The sequence below is a fragment of the Triticum dicoccoides genome, chromosome 6B, assembly GCF_002162155.2.
Source record: "Triticum dicoccoides isolate Atlit2015 ecotype Zavitan chromosome 6B, WEW_v2.0, whole genome shotgun sequence".
Classification (NCBI taxonomy): domain Eukaryota; kingdom Viridiplantae; phylum Streptophyta; class Magnoliopsida; order Poales; family Poaceae; genus Triticum; species Triticum dicoccoides.
Window position 1 is genome coordinate 23,269,681 of NC_041391.1, and position 6,316 is coordinate 23,275,996.

Genomic DNA, 6,316 nt, shown 5'->3' on the forward strand with positions numbered 1-6,316 from the left:
CCCCCCTCCACCTCTTCTTCCTCGGGTCGCCGCTGTCTTCCTCAACTCCGGCCACCTCTGTTGCTACTAAGCTGTCGCAAGGCCTCCTTGCACCTCCCCGATGAGCTCCGCCTCCTCTCCCCTCTTCCTTCTCGCAAACACTCTGTTTGTCCAGCAAATCGGCGATAATCCTGTTGATTCCGGCTGTAGTATTTCAATCCAACAGTAGCGCCGAACGGCAGTGGCATCATTCTGGGGTATAGTTAGGGCCATGATGGCACAAGCATTTAAACAACTGATACAATATTACAAAAAACAATGCACAATGATTTTGCTAGTAGTTAAGCAAAGAGCAACTTTTCCCCAAGAAAACGAAGAGAATTAGTTTGTAAATACCACTGACAAATGGAACACGCCGATCAGTTATCACTGCAATTTCCAACATATATATGACATTTGCTATTTGAGTTGTTAGTTTTTCCCATTTATCGTTCAGTCAATTCAGCCAAATGCTAAACCTTTATACAGAGAGATGGAAACAGATGCTTCCTGTGTAGTATAATTTTTTTACTAGGTTGCCAGAAAAGGGGGGCTTACAGGTAAAACTACCGGGAATTGTTATGCACAAATTGCTAGTGGTTGCTTGGCCACTCACTACAACTAATTTCACATAACCAAAATGATAAAAAGGGAGATGATGGCAACCAGTTTAGAAAACATTGTACTAGTGAGTGGTAACTAGTTTGAAGAAAATTGTAAATAAGATTCCAGCAAATTAGTGATCTAATTGTGATAATCCTGCTCACATCCCCACTTGCAGTAGAGGCAGGCAATACCTCTATATGCTCTATTTTACTGCCTAGCTAGAGCACAAACCTAGCCCCAGTTGTGTATTCCCAATTGCTAGTGGTCTAACTGATGTTTCCCTAGTTGGGTGAGACTGACTTGGCTCTTTCTTGGAGGAGACAGATTAAACAAGTGTTGTCAGTTTTTGTTTGAACTTCAAAGAGTGTTGTGACTTGGCTCTTAATCAAAAGACTGTTGTCAGTTTTTGTTTGAACTTTGTTTGACTGGAGGAAATTACTCTTAAATGCTAGTCCTATTCTGGTGGAGATTTTTCTTGTCCTGAGTTACACTGAAGATATTTTTCTGATAATATTATAAAAACTTCCTGGTGTGTGTTCAACTTGTATCTTCTAGCTTAAGTTTAACTTGTCCTAAGTTACACTCAAGTTATAATGTGTTTAACTTGTAGCTTCTAGCTTAAGTGAGTAGCCAGTACTGTAGTCAGTAGCTTAACTTGTTTAAGTACTACTAGTTAGTTGTACTGATATTATTGGCTTGTATAGATGTCAGCATGCTCCCTTTCTACTCATTTTGGAGAACATGTTCTTCACTTCTAAGAGTTGTTTTATTGACATGGCACATTTGCAATGGAGTTTTATATATCTTTAGCCACTGTTCATTAACAGCAAGTCGACAACAACATCAGTAAAATTCAGTTAACAACAACATCAGTAAAATTCAGTTAATTAACTGAAGAAGAGAAGAGAGAAAGTAGAGAGCAAGAGGAGTACTTGCATTAACTGAAACGTTTTACTTTAAACTTGCAAAATTGCAGTATTCCCTAAAACTACTGCAAGCAAGAACTACTGTTGGAGGGCACTACTGTAGGGATATTCTCTGGTCTACTGAAACTTGCACTACTGCAATTTACTCCAGTGATACTATAGTTCTTTGCAAATTCTCTGCTCTACTCCACTGCATGCACTGCAATACACTACTCCACTGCATGTTTAATCAGTTAACAGAAAAAGGTACAAGACAAGCAAATGTAAGAAAAGAAGAGAGCTTGTACTGCCAGTACATCATCAGGCAGTTCACCAGAGATTTTCAAGTTAGAAATACTCCCAGCGGTAAATTAAGAGAGAATATCATGAAGGGACAATTTAGTTTTAATTAATGGAAAAGTTGCATTTACTTGTAGTGAAAGGAACAATTTCAGGTAATTATAAATATTCAATAGCAGCAGAGGCAAGCAGTAGCAGTAGCAGTAGATGCCAACTTTTGATATGCATGCATGCATTCTTTGCTTGTTTATATTCATTCTTGTAAACTGAACATGCTCATCTATCTATCTATCTATCTATCTACCTGCTTAAGTATGTATGTATGCATTGTATTTTTATTTCCTTTGGAAAGTAAAGTTTATTTCCTGGCTGGCTGGCATGATGGCTCATGGATCCCTCAGCTGCAGCTACAGTTGGAGCTCAATCTGATCTCATCTGAAATGAATCTATAAATACAGAGTGTAGTTAGTTACAGAGTAGCAGAAATAGTTGCCGGATGCAGTTACTTGCATGGGCCTGGCTGATGAAGAAAAACTTTATATATATTCATACTGATGTTGACTCTATAAATCATACTTATTGGACATGTTTTATGTGTTGATCCATCAATTGATCACATTGAGAAAGACCATCGTGTCTCCGACCATTTTGCAAAGGTCATGTCTCCGACCATCGTGTCGTGATGAATTTGCAGGTACCCCGAGAGGCCCTTGAGTTTGCCGGAATGTTGATTAACTTCCGTTCCGGCAAATTCGGGTACTCCATATGTCCTATTTTCAGCAAAGGTCATGCTGAAATTTTCCATGAATTTTAGCATGACTTTGCTAAAAATAGGACATATGGGGTACTTGCGACTAATGCATGGGACGGGGTATCTTAGTACTTAGTTAAGTAGGATCAACTGCCCCGCCATTCTTGCTGCATTAAACCATAGGTGGCAATAGAGCCAAGTGATTAGGCCCAACTTAGAATTCTCCTTAGCATCGATAAACCCTAGATGATAAACCCAACATAGGTGGCAATAGAGCCAAGTGATTAGTGCCAAGTGATTAGGCCCAACCTAGGGTGCCTCGGCTTAGGCTTTTAGGGTGCATCGGCGTCGACAAACCCTAAATGATAAAAGCTTAGCTTTTAGGATGCCTCGGTGTCGACAAACCCTAAATGATGAGACCATGATCTTGTTCCTTGACAATAACCAACTTTTTGACCAAATTGTTTTCCTATTTAGAGCGAAACATGGCCAACAATGATGAGGCCGGCGGTTCGGGCGGCAAGCAATTCTGGGAGCTGTCCCAGGAGATGGAGGAACAACCTCACCGCTATGAGGACACCGCGGAAGACACCGATCCTGACTACACAATCCCTAGTGGCATCGGGGATGACACCACTGATGGTGCCACCGAGGATGCCACCACTGATGATGGCGGCGCACACACAGATGGCAGCCAACCGAAGAAGCAAAGGAAGGACCGGCGCCCGAATGCGCTTAGCACAAGGAGGAATTTACTCAAGTGGACTCCGACGGGCGTCCAACGGAGCCCAAACATATATTCAAGGGGTACTCGCTTCAGCTTGGGTGCATTCTCTGGAGCACCGTCTCGATCAACACCGAAAACCTTAGGCATAAGGACCGAGGGAATTTGCGCAACCTCCTCTTCATGAAGCTGCACGAACGATACAAGTTCCCCGCTGAGTTTGAAAACACACGCCTCTCAGGGAATAAAGTGAATAGTGCCGCCCTCACGAGGATGATCACGGCCCTGTCTACTTGGAGAAGCGCGGTGAAGAGAATGATTGATAAAGGTGATAGTTATGAGAAGATCAAGGCGAAATATTCTTTGATCAGCGAAGATGACTACAAGGAGTTCAAGATCAAGTGCGGGAGCAGCGCAACCTCTGAATCAAGTCAGTGGGGGAAAGAAATGCGGAAGTTGAACTTAGGGGAACACAAACTCGGCCCCGGCGGTTACAGAGTGGCGGAGCCTATATGGGACAAGGAGGACACGGAGCGTGCCGAGCAAGGCCTACCGCCCCGCTTCGAGAAATACAGCAGTGACAAGCAGACCAGGAACTTTGTCAGGGCCCGGTATAAGGAGGACCCGATAACAAAGGAGCTTACCACGGATCCGAAGACCAGGGCGCTTGAGCTTGTTCTGGTAAGGAATACACCCCACGTAATTAGCTCCATATGGTTGCACTCTAATTAATCCCTAATATTTCTAAATGGTTCACGTTCCTTCCGCAGGAAACTGAAAGCAGTAGCGCGGGGTAGCCTCAGAGCTCCCCTTTCGACACCCCTTTAAATAGGGCGTTGAACGTAATGAAAAACAAGGATAAGCTCACTAAGCCGACGTCAGCTGGTCGTGTGGCCGGCAAAGGCTTGTCCACAAAATGGGGATCATACTATACCGCTGGTGTGCGGAAGGAGAAAAAGACCAGCTCGGAAAGCCAGATGCGCGAGGTTGAAGCACTCAAGGCACAAGTGGCGCGGATTCCGGAGCTTGTCCAAGAGCAAGTGGAACAACAACTGGGAACGAAGCTCAACGCGGATTGCGGGCGGCCAACAGGGGCCTCCCCCGGTTCCCAGCTTCACGACCAGGAACTCGCACAGCGCGCAGGTGGCGCCATTGGTGTCTCCGGCGGAGGCGGTATTCGTGTCTCCGGCGACGGCACGGGCATTGGAGCTTAATGCACCCGGGTGTACGCCGGCCGGCACCTCGCCAGCAAGCGCCCCCTCCTTCAGTTGCACGCCCGCTGTTGGCGGTGCCTCCACATTATCCGAGCTCAACGGCATCACGGTAACTAAGCCTCTCGGCCGATGACTTCATCTGCTTGCCTTTGACTGGGCATCCCTGACGCCCTGTACATGTTTTCGCAGGGCGCCGCCGACGTTCCTTGCACTCTTCTGCACTTCGTGGGCGCCGAATTGGTCGATGTCGCCAAGGGCAGAATCGTTCAACCGGGCAACCGCATGTTCCACGGTAATCCGATGGCACCTACAATGTATAGGGTTGAAGTGGTTTGGGTGCTGCTAGGCTGCGACGAGCTGTTACCTCCGATTCGACCCGCTGGGGCCGATGAAGAAGATAAGATGACCCTCAGCGCCTACGTAAACTGGCCCCTGCTTTGGCCGAAGAGCCAGATTCGTTTGGGGGCGGGGGACACCACCCCACAGACAAGACCGCCAGTCGTGCCGGCGCCAAGCCATGGCAAGAACGCTGCAATGCTACCGGACCTGCCGGACATCCCTATGGCACAGGATCCGAACAGCCCTATGGCACAGGATCCGGCCGGCAACGACAACGACGACGGTACATTTACCAAAGTTGATAAGTACTTTGCCGAACATGGGTACACTGACGAGTTCTGCGGGCCTCTTTCTCAAGAACCCAACCAAGACGACCACGATCTAGCTGGTACGACGGAGAAATCCAATTGCAACAGGCGTCGTCTGGCGTTCAATTCTCAGGACACGCCTCCAGCTCCCGCCTTCACCGAGCCTTAGATAGCTGAGGTGTGAAATATTATCAGCCCCAACACGCTCAAGAAGGCGGTCTGTGAGCAGAACTCGGTCCCATTACAGGAGATCAAGAAGAAGGGACGGAAGCGAAAGACTAACAAGGGCGCCGGTGCGAGCCAGCTGGCACCGAGTTCGATCCATGCTCAGGACGGGCCACCTTCACCTAAGGATATCTCGAGGAGGGTACATGTGGCGGATAGGGCGATGCTACCGCCAAATATGCTGAATGCTGCAACCGGTGCTATGCGGAGTCTGCACGACAGTGTTCTTTCTTTGGAGAAGCGGCGTCTCAGAGAGAAGGATCTGGCATACCCGGTTTTCGTGGCCAAGGTGCTAGAGGGCAAGGGCTTTGTGGATGGCGACATCGGGGGTACGATCGTCTTGCGGTTTGATGACATCTTTGCTATGTTTAACCTTCATCCGCTGCACTACACCTTCGTTCGGCTGTTTTCGCTGAGTATGGAGATGCGGATCATTAGAGACAAGACCCCGGACATCGTGATAGTCGACCCCTTCTACATGTGTGCCAAGCACTTGAGCAGCGCTGGGGACCGCCAAGTTGCGACTTCACACCTCGAAGGCATCATTCTGGCAAACCCAGATAAGGATAACTTCCTTGAGGCTTACTTTCCCGAGTAAGTCATCCCTTAACCGCCCCATAACATATGATTTCTTAGATTTCGATCGTTCTTTTTTTTTCTAACATTCCGTGTTCTGTGGAGTGACACACATTGCACACTCATCCTCTTAAGCCCGAAATATTCCATGGCCACGTATTTTGACCCGAACCGTAAGTCCAAGATAGACTACACAAATGTCAAGAAAGTTCTTGATGATGTTCTCCCCGGCTATGCCAAATCTGGAGGCACCTTCACCAGGGCAGTTTGTAAGTACGGCAAGCACACCTTCTCACACAATACGAATTTCTGCTGCATCAAGCAGCCACCTGGCGGTCAGAAGGATGCCT